Source organism: Carettochelys insculpta, chromosome 10 (assembly GCF_033958435.1).
Source record: "Carettochelys insculpta isolate YL-2023 chromosome 10, ASM3395843v1, whole genome shotgun sequence".
Taxonomy (NCBI): domain Eukaryota; kingdom Metazoa; phylum Chordata; order Testudines; family Carettochelyidae; genus Carettochelys; species Carettochelys insculpta.
Window position 1 is genome coordinate 9,773,869 of NC_134146.1, and position 18,451 is coordinate 9,792,319.

Consider the following 18,451-nt stretch of genomic DNA (forward strand, 5'->3'; position numbering starts at 1 on the left):
TCTCTCCCATGCTGTCACTGTATGACAGGAATTCATATGCACAAGTTAGCAAGCCTGTTTCAGAGAATACAGCAGAATTAACACACACACGCAAAATTGTCCAAACAATTCTTCAAACTTGAATGCTAGCTCATAGTTGGAGAGATGCAAGACAAGTGCTTAATACAGTATAAAAGCCATACAGTATTTGATAAAAGCCAGAAATTAAACTACATTATCCTTGATCTCATTAATAACAAATGGCAGCTACACCGTATCTGCACTAGCTGCAAACTTCAAAATACCCATGTAAATGGCCATTTTGAAGTTTACTAATGAAGCACTGAAATACATATTCAGCACCTCATTAGCATGTGGCTGGCCGCGGCACTTCGAAATTGATGCGGCTCACCGCCGCATGGCTCGTCCCGATGGAGCTCCTTTTCGAAAGGACCCCGGCTACTTTGAAGTCCCCTTATTCCCATCTGCTCACAGGAATAAGGGGACTTCGAAGTAGGTGGGGTCCTTTCGAAAAGGAGCCGTGTCTGGACAAGCCGCGCGGCAGCGAGCCACATCAATTTCGAAGTGCCGCAGCCGCCCGCATGCTAATGAGGCACTGAATATGTATTTCAGCGCTTCATTAGTAAACTTTGAAATGGCCATTTGCGTGGCCATTTTGAAGTTTGGGGCTAGTGTAGACATAGCCCTAATTTTATATTTCTTTTAAACCATACTGCTACAGTGCTTCTGCAGTTAAAGGAAACGTTTTCTTTCACGGAATTTGTAGGATTCTAAATATTAAGGCTCCAAACAGCAAGGTATTTTAAGCAAGGACTTAACTTGAAGCACAGGAGTAATCTCTTCTTCATTTGGAAATAATTTAAGCAGGTGTTCACTTTTGTAACTTAATGTTGACTGCATTGTGACTACCCATGTGAGTAATGCCACCAGCATTTGACCCCCCCAAGAAGTAAACTATGGCATAAACTCTCATTAACTCCCAGAAAATTTTAAAAAAATATTCTTTTCTGTTATGTGGAGTCGCACATTTAAGCTATATTAGCAAGGCTGCCAGACAGTAACACAGCTGTCAGATAAACAGGCAAAACTGGAAGTAGGGCATTCTACAAACATAAGACTCTTGGAAGATCTGGTAATGCATCTCAGCCACCATTAGTCTCAGAATTTTTAACCTATTAAGGGGAAAAATTAATAAAATGTTAATGATTAAAAATTTTTCTTTTTTAAAAATATTAGCATTAATTAGGTTAGCTATTAGGAAAAGCTTTCTAGAGCTTTAAGGATAGTTAAGATCTGGAATAGGCGTCCACAGAGGCTGGGGAATCTCTGTCTTTGGAGGTGTGCACTGATAGGTTAGACAAACAGAAGCGTGCCAGGGTTACTTGGCCCTATCTCAGTGCAAGGATCTTTATACACCATTAAGTGGCACCAGGACACTCCAGAAAAAGAAAATGACCATATTCAGCTCAGGAAACAAAAATGTAGGTAAGTGGATTATACGGCAATTACTCTTTTAGGAATATGAATGGGGCACCCGAGGCACCACCCCTCCCATTTCCAGGCCTCAATTCTGCATTTCTACCACCCATCTCCTCTTCACACAGTGCCAGAGCAGTGACTGAGTGGTTACTAGAGGGACAATTCCCATCTCCTGAACTGTCACAACCACCTTGTTCCCTCTCACCCCCCAAGAGGTCACCTATCCATCCAGGTACAGTCCAGGATGGACACTGCTCATCTTAGCAGACCTACCAAGATCACTGTACAATGTGGCATGTTCAGGTCACATGGCACTGGGATGTACCAATATGCCTAAATGGGACAGAGTCACATGTTCAGGATGGCTTTTGACCTCAACCAGCTGGTGATATTTTGCATTCCTTCACTCGCTGCACCAAACGTAAGTGCTAGCTGATCTTCTCCAGGTGAAAGTCTCTTTGGTACTTGGGTGATTAGGCTGATTTCCTGTCTAGCCTTCCTCTTTGTTTCTACCGTCTACCTAGTAAGTGTCCTTATTGGGCTCCAGGTCACGTAGTTTGATGAGTGTCTTCCGTGTTCTGTGACCCAGGGGGATGGACGGGTAACTGAGAACTGAGGTTGGAGATTTCTCTGAATGACGAATGTGCACATGGAGTGCGTATGTGGCATAAGTCATTTATAAGGAGGGACCTACAACTGCACAACTGTGGATTAACGAAGTAATCCAAACCCCTAGTGGATGTACACACGCAGAGGTTACAGGCCATCCTGTATTCATTAGTGTTCTGTGTGCAGGAGCTTTGACAAGAAGAAATATTGCCAAGTTCAGAGAAGCTCTGGTAATTAGGCCTCCAAAGTGTAGTTGACTAATGGGAACCCTAGCAAAGGCTAGAAACAAAGACCTGTATAAGAAATACAGGGCAGAAAATCGTATGTGGCGATAACAAGCAAAAGGAAATCATGGAGAATGTTTATCAAAGATATCCAGTCTCCCGTTCCAAGATTTAAACAACAGGAGCTTTGAGTGGCAGTTCTGATCCTGATTCTGCTACTGACTGCTAATTCTAGTCTCCCCTCAGGTAACATGCTAAATCTCACTTCTGCAGCCAACGGGTGAGATGGTGAAATTGCAGTCATAAGGGGGAAGAATAAGCATGCTACGACATACACTGGTGCTGTCTGAGAGAGGTATTTATTAGTTCCATCCCCACAATATCTGGGGACTTTAAGAACACTTCAAAATTTAGCATCCTCTGTGAGGAAATAATTATCCACCTCCTCATGTTACAGCTGGAGAAAGTAAGCGTGCAAGAACTGCTCAAGACATTGGAAGAGAGTGGAATAGACAGAGTCAAAATTCAGGAGTTTCTGGTTATAACGTTGTGCTCCGCCCATTAAGCATCTGTGTCAGCACTCAAAACACCCAAGTCCTCCATAGGAAGGGGATTGGTTCTAAATATTTTTCTTTTCTTTAAAAAAAATGGTTGTTGTGGCTGGTTGGTGCAGAAAGGGGCCAGCACCAGGGAGGAGGTCTCTCTTACGGAGCTGTGGGGAGGGCAGCTGTTCGTTTGAGATGAGATTGCTTGTTATGGTCATCAGCTGCAAATGGCGTTAGTTCCTTCCCTTGCCCCTGCCTACCACTTGATCAGCCAGGCTGCCTTGGTGCTCACTCTATCTTGTTTTCACATGGAATCCTGATGCTTCTTTCCCTTCTTTAAAAATAACCTTGGAGCTTGGCTGTACACTGGCTTGCCCCCTGCAGTGGATGTTGTAGCACTGGGCAGCATTAATAGATTTCCACACTCCACAAAACCAGAGGCTGCAGAGCATCACGGGCTCCTTTGTGGGATATGTCTTGCATCAAATCAATGCAGGCAGTGCCACGCCAAGGCTGCAATCAGACACAGATGGGGCTGAGGGTTGCAACAGGGCCAGTTCCTAGCCAGCCAGCTATTATCAGAACTGGAAAACAACACAATTTCAATGTAATTGCCTGAGACATTCATGGAAAACCAGGACGTTCCCAAGGAATTAAGTGAACTGGCCACTCTAAGGCTTGGCTTTGCCTCAGCAGAGTCTGTCAGTCACATTCCAATATTATTGGCAGCCACACATTTCAAACCTGACTACTGATTGTGAGTGACTCAGTGTGTGGGGATGCCTCATGAGACACTCAAAGCCTAACTTATCCATAGGCACTACAAGCATCCCTACCTCCCACTAGGGAATATAGCACATCTCCAAAACAAGCCTTCCTATCTCAAGCTGGGCACCAGAATGGACTCAGTCCCAAACCAGGGGCCACCACAGGTTGAACCTCTCTTGTTCAGCACCCTTGGGTCCTGACCGGTGCTCGATGAGATAATTTGCTGACCCATGGGCCGTCAATATTGTCTAGCACTTTACCAACACTTCTGCTGCTTACTGGGCTCTTAAAAGATGTTTAGCGGGAAATTAGAGCTAAACAAAAGCACAGACCACTGAGAGTCAGGACTAGCAGCTGTGAACAACCTTTATGGGACTGTGGGAAACTTGGCCACACCCAAAAGAAGTGGTCATCCAGCTAACTGAAATGATTCTGGATTACAGATGATGTCAGACAAGAGAGTAACAGACTATAGAGGCTAAACCTGTACATTTCCAGCCCAGTTTTTATATGACCTAAATTTCTCTAGAGACAACGAGACCTTGGATACGTCTTACGCTACAAGATATATTTGAATTTATTAATATTGATTTTCTAATTCTGGAATTTATAAGTTCAAATTTGACCATCCTCACTTCCCACGCCCTCCTCACAAAGTCAACTTTTTGCTGCCACACTCAAATTGGTTAACATCGACTGTTGCAGCAGTGCATTGTGGGAACCTATCCCACAGTTCCCTCATCCCCATAGCATTCATGGTATGCTCACTGGTCTTTGACATTATCTTCCCACATTGCATCTTCCTCATTCCCCTACCGATCCCTGAAAATATGCCGGTCCTTGGAAATAATGCAGAGACCCTCAAAGTTAGAAGAAAGAGGACAGAAAAGTCTAAGAAAAAAGAATTTTTGGTTTCCCCCCACATTACATTGCCAACACGAGTACAGTGACGGTATTCTCAACTGGCCATCCACTTGTCCCACCTCCCATCATTGCATGCATGTGATTCCTGAAAGTTATACCGGGGCCTGCACTATATTTAAAAGCAAGAAGAAAGAGGATAGAAAAGTGGAGGAAAGAAAGAATTTTTGGTTTTGGAGAGAGTCTTTGGCTTTCCAGTGACTCTAAGGCTTCTGTGCAATGACTGTGTTCTCAGCTGGGATCATTGGAACAAAACAGAACAACACAGAAAGAATGTCTCTGTAGCTATAATAAGGTGATGGTGGAAGCCCCAGATTTCATTGATGGAGACAGCGGGACAACTCGTGTTTTCAGGGGTGGAGGGGTAAGAGTTGACTGCCCAGTTGACCTGGTCCCTTCATGGGGAATCAGCCCCCTCAGCTCATGAGACTTTCACCCCAATGGCAGCAAGACCCTTAGCTGATAGGGGAGACTCCTCTCCAGTGTCAGCAAGCTCCGCTATGGGTGTGGGGAGGTTCAGTGGGGGAGAAACTTGAAGTAGTCCTTCCCCACAGCAGCAGCAAAACCCCCAGTATCGTAGCCGCTGGGGGAGACTTTCCCATGGTGGCAGCAAAGCCCAGAATATCTTTCCCACCCTTGGAGCCCTAAGCATGGGCAGCAACGAACGGCAGCCACATCCTTTCATTGGATTTGGGGCTACCCTTGTGATGTGTCAGAGTGTGGGAAAGACTCAGACTTGCCTGGCACCTGTGGGGGAGGGAAGGGGGTTCACACACAAATGTAAACTGATGAGAAGTAGTTTCTTGTTGTGTTATGCAAGCACGAACCCCAGCACAGCATTGTTGACACATGGTACGGTGGGGAATCAGCAGAAAAAAAATGGCAGGTGTACAGACAGAACTGCAAATTCCCAGGAGAGGCTACCTGAATGGGTAGACACGCTCCCAGTGCTAATAGCAGAGAAAGAAAGAAGCCATTTCTCAGGCTGTCATACTAACATGAGCCCACAGCTAAAGGCTCGCTGCTCCCACTTGGAAATTCTGTCTTCATGTTACTGGAGAGCAGCAGCCAGAGTGGAGCACTGAGGGGGCATTGTGGGTTACATACGGGACACCTCTGGAGGCTAATTTGATTTTAAGACATGGTGCTTCCACACTGGCCTTTAATCCAACTTCTGAATTCGAGCTTGTCGCTGTACCCGTTAGGTAACTGCGATTTTGTAATCTCGAGATTAGTGCACCCAAAATCGAGTTAATGGTATTTATAGTGAAGACAGTCATGTGGCAATATCAAGTTCACTTCCTTACATTAGAATTTATCTTGTAGGGTAGATGCAGCCTCAGACTCTAAGGCCAGAAGGGGCCATCCTGATCATCTTGTCTGATCTCCTGCATATTGCAGGCCATGGAACCTCACCCAGCCATTCGTATACCACACCCCTCACCACTGGCTGAGTTACTGAAGTCCTTAATCACGATTTAAAGACTTACAGTTACAGACAATCCACCATTTATACTCATTTAAACCTGTAAGTGGCCCGTGCCCTGGGCAGCAGAGGATGGTGAAATAAACGCACATCATTTTCACTTAATATTTAAACTGCAGTAGCACCCAAAAGACACTTTTTTGAAAGTAAATAATTTTAGACCCTGGCTCATCTCACCAGATTAAAATCTATTCTTTTCTCAAAAGATACCCTCTCTATGCCTGTGTGCAGCTGACATGTTGCCTAAGAGCCAGGCAAGACATCCAGCCATCTGTAAAAGTGCCTGGTAATGGAGGGTCCTTGACATGGAGAAAAATCAGATGCTGATCCCATTAGCAAGTGCTTAGCTGAAGATCTCATTTTAATGAGTAGTGAAAGTGCCTTAAGCACTGGTTGTCCTAACACACAGTTTATCAAATGCACTCACCTTGAATTGCTTATCAAGATGAATAGCAATTCAGCTCCTTCCTTCTCCTTGGGGAACGCTGCCACGGACAGAGCCTAATTTCTCCTTTGTTTGCTCTTATCACAAGAAAGGCCACTGGAGGGAGGGACACTATCTCTCCTGAGGCCAGGCCTGGGTCTGCTGCTATCTCAGACCTGGTGATCTTGTGGAACCTGGTCATTCTGTGTTTTTGCCCTTTGACAATTTTACTATTGCTAGGCCTGAAATGGAGGGAAATATTGATTTGATCCCCATTGTAGTAGAATGATCACTGTTTCCACATCCTGCAAGTGACCTAACCACTGTTAATGCTGGCATCAGAGTTTTCATTTCACTAAAAGGCCTCAAACACTCTGAAGGGTCCCACTGTGTGCCATTCACAAGCCTGTCACCTGCCTGCTATGCACAGGCCTGGTTCTGAGCTTCCATGTAAGTAATTCCACTTCACTTGCATCTACCCACACGGCTCTGTCTACACACAGCAGTAAAGGGCATTGCTCCCAGTAACCTCGCACAAGAGCTCTGACATAACAACTATGTGCAGGTGTTTCTGAGAGACACTGTGCATTGTGGGACAGTGCTAACAGGATTGCTGACAACATGCTGGGGTTTCTCACCCATATTAGCCCCAGTGAAGAAGCCAAACATTATTCAGAATTTGCAGCAGATCTAATGAATGGTCTAAAGCAGGGGTGACGAAGGTTTTTACGTCAGGCCCCACGGCTTTGGCCCTGCAATTAGCTGCACCCTCCAACCCCGCAACCTGTGGGAGGACCACAGGAAGGGCTATGAAGGGGGGATGCTCAGGAAGAGGGTGGGATGCTCAGGAAGAGGGTGGGATGCTCTGGAAGGAGGTGCTAGGGGACTCCAAGGGGAGCCCTGAAGGGGGAGAACCGGTTGAGGGGAGGACCCTAGGATGGTGTGGGGGGAACTTAAGGGGACTGACAGCTGCACTGCATTCATGATCAGTGCCCTGCATCCCCACAGGCAGAAGCATTCACTCCACACTGGCACCTCGGGGGATTCCCGGGGGCCAGCATGACACAGGCTGTGGGGACCAATATGGCTGCCTTACTGAGCCGGGAGCTCAACGCTTGGCCCCACCGCTTGGCTCAGGGCCTCTGAACATTCCAATTGGCCCAGCGGCTGGACGGGGGAGGGGGAGGTGTTCCCTTGGTGTCAGCAGAGGCGGAGGCTGCAGGGGAGAAAGCAGAGGGCTGGCGAGGCAGCAGAAGCCATTGGGGGTGGGAGTGGGGGTGGGAGAGGGAGAGTGGATCACGTTGCACCCCCCACTTTGCACACCCCTGGTCTAAAGCACACCTTGCCAATATGTGTAACAAATGTCTGCCCAGAGGCTCCATGTGCTGGTGACAACTGCTCTTATTTAGCTTGGAAAAAATTCCAGGGTAGCGAACCACAGACTCATAGACTCCTAGGGATGGAAGGGACCTCAGGAGGTCACCAAATCCATCCCCCTGCCCAAAGCAGGACCAACCCCAACTAAATCATCTCAGCCAGGGCTCTGTCAAGCCAGGCAGAAGTAGGCTTGCCAGTGTTTGTCAGACGTATTCCTGGAGGTTTCATTGCATGCCATAACGTTCAATTAAAGATTAATCTTTAATTCCTGGAGACTCAAGGACACTCCTCCAGGATGTGCACCACCAACAGAAATGCTGAAGGGACTGTAGAAAGTGAGTATGATCTGCTAGTATCTAGCTGCTCAGGCCTGGTACTGAGAGTAAAGTGTTATCGTTTCTGTTCTTGATTTTGCATCTAACTCAGTGCAGTCTTTGGCAACTTATCTAAGCTGCGTGTTCCCCTGGTTTTGCCACCTGTAAATTAGGTGAGCTAATACTTACTTTTCACCCACAGAGAGGTCGTGGTGTTTAATAGCGGATGTGATATACCTTAACTTCAGCGAGGCTTTTGATACGGTCTCCCACAACATTTTTGTCCATAAAATAAGGAAATCTGGATTGGATCGTTGGACTATAAGATGGATAGAAAGCTGGCTTGATGGTCGGGCCCAACGGGTAGTGGTCAATGGCTCAATATCTGGATGGTGGTCTGTTTCAAGCGGAGTGCCGCAAGGCTCGGTTCTGGGGCTGGTGTTATTTAACATCTTTATTAATGACCTGGATGAGGGACTGGGTTGCACCCTCAGCAAGTTTGCGGATGACACAAAACTAGGGGGAGAGGTAGATACGTTGGAGGGTAGAGAGAGAATCCAGAGGGACCTGGATAAATTGGAGGACTGGGCCAAAAGAAATCTGATGCGGTTCAATAAGGAGAAGTGTAGAGTCCTGCACCTGGGGCGGAAGAATCCCAAGCATTGTTACAGGCTGGGGACTGACTGGCTCAGCAGCAGTACGATGGAAAGAGACCTAGGGGTTATGGTGGATGAACGGCTGGATATGAGTGAACAGTGTGCCTTTGTAGCCAAGAAAGCTAACGGCATACTGGGGTGCATTAGGAGGAGCATTTCGAGCAGATCTAGGGAAGTATTTATTCCTCTTTATTTGGCACTGGTGAAGCCAAATCTGGAATATTGTGTCCAGTTTTGGGCCCCCCAGTATAAAAAGGATGTGGATTTGCTAGAGCAGGTTCAGCGAAGGGCAACAAAAATGATTAAGGGTCTGGAGCACAAGACCTATGAGGATAGGCTGAGAGATTTGGGCTTGTTTAGTTTACAGAAGAGAAGACTTAGAGGTGATTTAATAGCAGCCTTAAACTTCCTGAAGGGGAGCTCTAAAGAGGAGGGTGAGAAATTGTTCTCAGTGGTGTCAGATAGCAGAACAAGGACTAATGGTCAGAAGTTGAAGAGGGAAAGGTGTAGGTTAGATATTAGGAAAAACTTCTTCACCAGGCGGGTGGTGAAGCATTGGAATGCGTTGCCTAGAAAGGTGGTGGATTCTCCATCCCTTGAGGTTTTTAAGTCCCAGCTGGACAAAGTCCTGGCTGGAATGACTTAGCAGGGGTTGATCCTGCTTGAAGCAGGGGGCTGGACTAGATGACCTCCTGAGGTCCCTTCCAGCCCTACGATTCTGTGATTCTGTGAATTGATGCTTGTAAACTCACTGGAATCGGGAAGATGCTCTGTAACCTTAAAGTGTCTTTAATGTATAGAAGTACCTATAATTTAATTAGAATTCAGTCAAGCTTTCTTTCTTATATAATCAGTCTTCTTTTCAAGGTAACTGATGTTTGCAGCACAAGTTGATAAGTGATCCCATATTAAATGGCAACTTGCCATTCATCCGCACGAGAAGTACAAGTATAGACCTATTTGTCAATTCAAGGTAAGGCTAATTTTTTCTTCACTATGAGAGAAACAGGGTATATATCTTTCTGCCAAAAAAAACTAGAAACTATTTCTGGAAAAAGTTCAACCTAATTAACCATTAGTCACTGGCCCGAGAACAATTTTTCGGGTAGGAGGACTGAGCTGTGCCCCCTTGCCATACCCTGTCTGTGTCCCTCACCACTCCAGGCAGGATCACAGCTTGTGATGGCTTCAGAGCCAATGGTTGGGGTGATGGAGCCTACAGCAGAACCACGAGGACCCCTGGAGGCAGCAAAGCCCCTGGAAGCAGAGCTCACAGGGCTGGTGGCCAGAACTCCCAGAGGCAGTGGGGCTGATGGCTGGGACTCACTGGAGCTGGCAGCCAGTACCCTAGGCAGTAGCTGAGCCCCCAGGTGCAGGCTGGTGTCACTCCCCTTCCCATCTGCCCTCCTGCTTTCCGTGCCTATGGAGCTGAAGAACTGTAGGTAAGAACTCAAAGGACAATATACACCTTTGCAGAAGAATTAGGCTCTTCTAGATTTCACAGACAGAGGAAAAATATCTACATTACCTAAGAAAAATTAATTAGTAATTAGGCCCATATATAGTAATTAGGACCAATTGATAGTCAGGCCTCAGATTTGTCAGGAGAGATGGTGCAGCAGCTTGAATTATTTACCATTGTAATCAGTGCAGGCATCCTGAATCATCCAGTATATACTGCACATTGCTTGTTGAAGTCACACAGGTATTGTCACAGTAGCATTGCATCTTCCCATTAACCCAGCTCCTGCTTATACCTGTAACTAGGGCCCTGATTCAGGAAGGTACTTAAGCATATGCTTAGTCCCAACGACTGTAATGAGAGCATCATTACGTTTAATCATCTTGCTAAATCAGGGCCTGGAGACGCTGACCCTGTTTTTAAAAGAGAAACAAAGCTCACTAAAATGATTCCACACAAAAGGTCTGTCTGTTTTACCCCCACGTAAAAGATAGGCAGGGAAATAAAGTAACTAAACCCAGCACCTTCTCCAGCCTAGGAGCTCACAGAATAGGTTGCAGGTGATTCATAGTACTGCCAACTTCAAGCATTTAAAACAAAGTGAGTCAAAAAGATCAGAGATTGCCTAAGAAAACTCAGGATATTTTTTAAAAATAATACATATTGAGTTCTGTACCTCCCACTTCCGATTCTTGAGCCTTTAGGGTTTGCATTTTCAAGCTGTTCTCCATGAGCAACATGGCAAGACACTAACTTTATCAAGAGAGAGAGAGAGAGGGGATTAAAAAACCCAGCTGAGATTCTTGCAGTCTTAGATGACTCCCCAACTTGGGACATTAATAAAAAACACCAAATATCATCAAATGAATGATGGAATTGCAAAAGCCAGCAACATGCACATTTTGCTCTCTAATATTTTCCAACCAAGGGCAGAATAAATGTTACGTGCACCAAGGCACAGGAGAATGTGCACCAGCACTAGAAGCACATGCTGCTAGTACTGGCTGGCTGTGAGCGCTCTGCTAATCAGCTGGGCAGCAGCTAATTCTCTCCTGGGCAGCTGCTCAAGTGCTCAGCTTACCAAGAACAGGGAACACAAGGCACGTTTTGGAAGGTCTCCATCAGCAAGATGCACCCTTGCGCAACTCAAGAGGTATTCAAGAAAGCTCTTCTCACACAAAATGTAAGAGCTTGGTGAGTGATGGATGTACTTTACTCACAAGGCACATCTGAGTGGGGTTCCCTTTCGTGAATCTCTCTAACCTCTTCCAGTTTTAGGAGGCCTGCAAAGAATGAGGCATGGGCTCTTCACCAGGTATGCAAAAGCTCTGCCTCCATCACATCACAAAGCCTTTGGGCTCAGCCCCTGCATTACTACAGAGCTAAAACAATCAACCTTTTCTCCTATCCACTCGTTGAAAGCCTTGATTTAGCTGTGGCACATTTATCCAAGTTTTCTCTACGGGTGGATCCTGCTTCACACATGATATAAATTTAGCAAAAAAGTTACTCACATAAGCTCAGCTGGGGATTTTCTAACGCTAACAATTCAGACAAATGAAACCCAGTTTCCTCTGGGACCATGCTCTTTGGTGAGGGCTGTGTCTGCCCCAGACTTCACCTTTCAAAATCCTACTGTACGACAGTTGAAAACAAAGTCACCAAAAATGGGGGGAGAGTCCCTACTCACTCTCATGCTCAAAAAACCCAAACCACCAAGCCAGTATTTTTTCTCAAATGAATTCACTTTTAGACTGATGCCAAGTCTGAAATATAAACTTACAGAAAATTCCAAACAAAAGAAAACAAGGATGGGTTCACTATGCAACTTTGACTAGCGCCACTGTGGCTACCCCTGCTGTGAGAGTGACAAGAGACAAGAGAAGGTACTTATTACAGGATTCATCTTTTAAACCACAATCTGTACTCACTGCATTTGAACGAGATTGCAAATCTCTACCTGTTTCTCCATCTTGCAACTTCCCAATGTTCACAGTTCATATTTTCACTGCAGCTGCATTTTCACAGCTCTGAGTTCAAACTGGCGAGCTGTGAACAGTGAGGTAGGAACTAACTAACTGTTTCTCTCTCTAAAGACTGCGATTTTTAGCCCCCATCCTCCCCCCAGGGAAATGTATTTTCCTTCTGTCTTTTGATGCCATCTGGTAATTCCACATAGGGATGCCACTGAGTTTACCTCAATTAACAAGGTGGTGAGGGGAAAGCCAAAGAGCTCTCACTTGGGCAGACAGACACCCTGTCTTTCTTCAAAGCACATACATCATTTTAGAAATAAACCATTGAAATATGAAAAACCAAAAAAAGCCCTGTCTTGCAGCTGAATTACACAAATTAACACCTCTAAATGGGGGAGGCTGTGATCAGACAGGTGCAACCAACTAAAAGAAAAGAGCAGTTTTGAGAAGTGGGGAACTAGCTAGCAGAAGGAAGCTGTCTCCCAGCTGCACACAGAAGGCTACGGATAGGCAGGGGAATGGGCTAGTGAATTCTGGAGGTTCCCCCCAGTCCTATGAGCCTAAGATTATGCACATGAGCAGTCAGCTGGTGTTCTTCAAGATGTGTTGCTCACATCCATTCCACATTAGCTGTCTGTGCTTGTCACATGCATCAGTGTCAGAAGTTTCTTCCCCTAGCAGCATCAGTAGGGGAGTGGCGCCATGGCACAGTGTAAAGGGTCTTGTGTGCACCCCCGGCCCGCCATTCCTTCCTGCAGGTGACTCTGACAGGGAGGAAGGAGGGACGGTTGTGGAATAGACAGGGACGACATCTCCAAGACAACCAGTTAAGAAAAAGGTAACCGTCTTTTCCTCTTTGAGTGATTGCTGACATTCGTTCCACATTAGCGTGACTCCATGCAGTATCCCTGGAGGCAGGTAGCAGTTCATGGCCTTATAGATTGCACTCCAGCCCTGCCAAACCCAGCGTCATCTCTTGCTTGCTGCATTAACATTTACTTCTTGAGTCACCTTTCCCCTGTATTGCTTTTCCCTGAATACAATGGCCACTGTGTCACTTCTCCCAAACTCTTGCTCTCATCTTGAATTGCCACCAGTACTGCTGGCCTACAAAGGCTGGATGTCTAAACATTCCTCATAGCTATGCTAAAAAAGTGATCAAGCAAGACTCCCATCTGGCTTTGTGAGTAATGCTACTAGGGTTAGCAAGGAGACCATTTTTAAAGTACATGAGCCGTAACATGCTTCACAATCTATTTCTGAAGACGCTTTCAGCTGTGCTAAGCTATAAGTGAAACAGCACGAAAGGATAAAGATGGTTAAATGCAAGCACAATTTTGCTTTGTGCTGAACTTTTGCAAAAATTAGTTAAAATTGTTTTGAAAATGTAAAGGCCTTAAGAATAGGCTGGCATTTAACAGTGATTGGTTAATGCGAAAAGACATAACATTTGCAAACTGTAATATGGAACAAACATAAGCAAGGTGTTTATGGTACAAAAATTATACTGACATCGAATAATTTCTTTATGCATAGAGGCCAAGGTGTGAATATGGGTGTGTCTGTGTCACAGTCATGACAGTGGCAATCAGACCTAATGGTTAGATCGGGAGTCAGGCTGAGTTAGGTATTGGGAGGTCAAAGTGCAAGACAGAACAGTAACCTAAGCCTGTCTGCATTTCTGTGAGACTGGGCTCACTGGGCTACCGGCAGCAATGGAACAGCCAAGTGGCAGATGAACCAAGATCAGAAGCTGGAGTCTAGGGCTTATTGCAAGTGGGGTCCAGAGCAGAGAGAGGCAATCTGTGTTGGTGCTCAGATATCTCCTCTTCACGGCTTCCTAGTTTAAAAGTGGTGATCAGCCAATCAGGCTGCTGTGAGGGGCTGCTACTCAGACCCTGGTGGGCAGCACCTCCTGTCAAGCCTAGGCCAGCAGTCTCTCCTAGGGGAAACCCACCTAAGCCTTGTAGGTGCTGCAGAGGAATCTTGCCATGTGGATTCATGAATTATGAAGCTAGTGGCTCATGTGATCTGAAAACATAATTGACATAATCTATACTTCTCTCAAAAGAGCTGCTTCACAGTTAATGGTGAGCAACATCCACATTTTCTGCTTATCATCTGGTACGGCCACAACTCTGCTTACAGAGACGGCTTGAAATTGACAGCAGGAGTCAGTAAGCTGACTCTGTGTGTGTGTGTGTGTGTGTGTGTGTGTGTGTGTGTGTGTGTGTGTGTGTGTGTGTGTGTGTGTGTGTGTGTGTGTGTGTGTGTGTGTAGGCAGGTAGATATGGAGTTGGAAAGCAGTGAAACATAACACTGCGGCTGTAGAGAATCCTGGTGGATCACAGATGGGGGAAGCATGTGCTCCGTTTGGCTTCCAGGCATCAGGGAACATACTGTGTGAGTTCCCACAAAGACTCAATGTCCTTCTCTATGAAGGACAGGTCCCAACCCTGGCCCAGGAATGAGCTAAAATTAGTTTTGAACGATGACTCAGCATCTAGCCTACTACTGTGGTTATGAAAATGCAGCCTTTTGAGAAAAACAAGAAATCTGCTTCTTATCAAAGGAGGCTCTGGATCTTTTATGGAACACATGACTCTCATCCAGTGTGCTCAGAGGAAGAGACAGCTATAGACTTTCAAAGAGCAAGGATTCTTTTCTGCTAAGCTTGACATGAAATTTTGAAATTTGTAACAAAGCTTTCTACCCATCTGGCTGTGCTTTCTGTTTCTATTGGGATACTACAGTCATTGTGGGGTGAGGTTTTTGGGCCTTCTTTCTCTACCATTTGCTAACAAAATTTGCTTTCATTGAAAACAAGTAGAAATGGATCTGGAATTCTGTATTGGGGAGGTGGAAGACACCTACAAAAAAGACACCAACTCTGATCTTGGGAAGGCAAAATAAGGCAGATGAGACTCCTCCCCTGCAGACAGTTCCTCAGTGCTACCATGGGCACAGGGAGAGCCAATGAACCTGAACATAATGAGCATGGGCACGGAACAACTCTCTAAGCCTCTAAACATGGCTTAGTGTATGGTCAGATGCATTCAGTCTCCACAGCTGTCAATCCCACAAGTAACAGAGAGATAGCCATGTTAACCTCTACTCCAACACAACAAAAGAGCAATCATGAAGCATTTTAAAGACTAACAAAATAATTTCTTAGGTGACGAGCTTTCGTGGGACAGACCCACTTCTTCAGACCCATAAAATTTCCAGTCTTTATTTACTTTCAATGAGAACATGCAATTTCTAATGACTTTTCTGAATGCTATTTATTCCAGTAACTGTGCAGAGACCAGGGTTACCTGAAGGCAAAAAGTTTCTAATAGGTAGTGGCATGGTCCTCACTGATACTTTTGGCGCCTGTCTATGTGCTAGGACCTGCTCAGGAGGCTGCCAGCAGCTTTACAGTGCTAGAATAATTCTTTCACGTGGTACGCCCTTCTGACTGATGGAAAATACCAAAATGCATATATCTGCAAGTGGCAAAAAACATGCAACCCCCATTCTGAAAGTGATTCCTGACACTGGTAGATGGACAAGCAGTATATCATCCTAGCAGCAAGATGTCTACAAAACATGATTAAACTCCATACAGCTGATGTGTAAACTATCAGCTTCGGTGCCTTTCCTATTGTTTAAACCTTTTATTTCCTTTTAGGGATAGCTACCCTGTTATAATACTAATGGAAGGAATAAAGTATGGTGCTAAGGCTTGTCTTCATTAAATGTGTATGCAACTGCAAGCACCAAGTGCTGGCTCATGCCTGGGAAGTCAAACTGCTCACAAATGCACTTTCAATAGTTGTAACATCAGGACATTCTGAGGCATGTGTTTGCAATTGGGCTTTACAACTGCAAAATGACAACCCTTGGACAAGTGAAAGCATACACGCAGGTGTTGACATTTTCAAAGCTGTACCTGTTGTCCAACATCTGGGCCTCTCTTCCTGGCCTTAAGGATCACATCCCAGTCTCACCCTCTGTTGTGGCCTCTCACAAACCAACTTACTGAGAGGCCTTCACCCTAAGCATTTGTCTTCACTGTGTGGAAGATCAACTCAGTCAATGTCGATTTTCTGGGTGTTCGATTTCACACGCCTAGTAGGGATGCATGAAATTGAACTAGCTGGGGTCAGTAGTCAACCCCAGTACTCCTCAATATCAAAAGGAGTAAGGAAGGTCAATGGGAGATTTTCCTCTGTCGACCTCCCTCTGTGAGGATGAGCAGGTAAGTCGATGGCCAATAAGTCAATTCTAGCTACGCAATTTCCGTACCTAGAATTGTGTATCTATAATCATCTTTAATGCCTAGTGTAGATGTGGCCTGATATGTTAAAGCCAACAACAAATTGTTTTGTGACCTTTCAGATACGTTGACTATTCTCATGAGCAGCAACAGTCATATAAGCAGATCATACAGGTGGACCTGGGCACCTGGTCAAAATCTTGCTGAAGTCAGTGGGGAAAAAAAAAACATCTGTCTTCATGGAGCCATAGGCAGGCTCAGAATCTTCAGTTGTCAATTAATTGTCAATATTGCCTCTTTTTTAACAGACTGATTCTACAAGATCTAAAGAACCACATTTCTGTAAGCGCAAAACAAGCTCAGGAGCAACATAAAGTATTGTGAATGTTGGCCATTTTCCCCACAACATATACCACCGCATAAATGCATCATATGTACTTACAGTTTTGCGGTTTGCGGTTCAGGGGTCTTTGGGCCAGAGACTCAGACTATTTGGCAGATGCTCCATTGGTATTCCTGGTGCGATACGCAATTATCAGCCATAATAAAGACTTTAATCCTTTTAAAATCTGGTCTTCATTTCACCTCACACATCTCAGATGGTTGCTATTTATTTAGCAAGGACTATTTAAAAAAAAATCTGGTCTCCTTTTAGGTGTGTTTCTACTACAACTACAGACTGTTGAGACTGGGGTATCATAGAGTTTTACCCAGATCAGGACTTATCAGAAGAGTACCACAGCATGAAAAAACTCCGGATATAAAATACTTCACAAGGACAAGGGAAAGAATGAAGAGAGCTTCTTAAATTGAACTTCTTATGCCCCCCTCCCCTGACCTATGAAGAAAATCTGCAAGGGAAGCCATGATGTAGTAGTGTTCTTTGAAGACACTGTGTTTGTTACCTGAAAAAACCCACATACAAAGGCAAGTTAACTGGTGGAAACAGCTCTTAGTGACTGGAACAAGAAGGGTGACAGAATTTATTGTCAATATTGCCTCTTCTTTAACAGACTGATTCTACAAGATCTAAAGAACCACATTTCTGTAAGTGCAGAACAAGCTCAAGAGCAACATAAAGTATTGTGAATTGTTGGCCATTTTTCCCACAATGTATACCACTGCATAAATGCATCATATGTACTTACAATTTTGTGGTCTTATTTTGCATTCAGGAAATAAAAGTGACTGTTTGCTACTGTTGAAATGGACAATCAGCTATATACCAGGGCTGTCAATTAACACGTGTTAACACCTATGATTAACGCAGGGCAGATTTAACATATTAAAAAAATTAACGTGCATTTATCCCAGTGTTGACAGCCCTACTTTAAAGTGTGTAGCTGGTGCGGCTATGTGCCAGGCTGGCTCCCAGCCCTGGGGCTGCTGGGGTTCCCTGCCCTGGCCAAGTCCTCAGGACTAAAGCTGCTTGCGGAACTTGGTGTCCCAGTCAGCTCCCAACCCCGGTTAGCTCCTTGCAGCTCCAAGGTTGCTGGTGGGGCTCTGTGCCCTGTGGCTGCCAGCGGCTGGGGCACAGAGTCCTGCCGGCAGCCCTGCACCTACAGGAAACCCCGCCTGCACAAAACCTTGTCAGTAGCCTCACGATTAACTGCATGTTTAATAACGTGATAAAAAAATTAATCATGATTAATTATTTTATTCGCTTGACAGCCCTATATACACAGATCATGTTCACATGGTTATATTGTGAAGGAACATGGTCAAGGCAACTTTTGTAAGTATACACAAACAGACAACTACCACATTGTTTCTCCATACGATTAATTGGGGAGGCATGTTATAAATTGCAGAGGCAACTGATTCACTTATCAGATGTCTGTGAAGTTTATCACATGCTTTTGACCACATTACTTTCCTGCTAATCAATCTCCCAGGGACTTACTCTAACTTTCCAAACCTTTCAGCAGTTCCAGACAGCTGCCATTTCT

General features: G+C 45.1%; 1 protein-coding gene across 1 annotated transcript in view; it reads right to left on the minus strand.

Annotated features, from left to right (window-relative positions):
* Positions 1–18,451, minus strand: part of GPC1 (glypican 1) — a 316,778-nt gene that overhangs the window by 64,392 nt on the left and 233,935 nt on the right. The gene's annotated exons all lie outside the window — the stretch shown is intronic.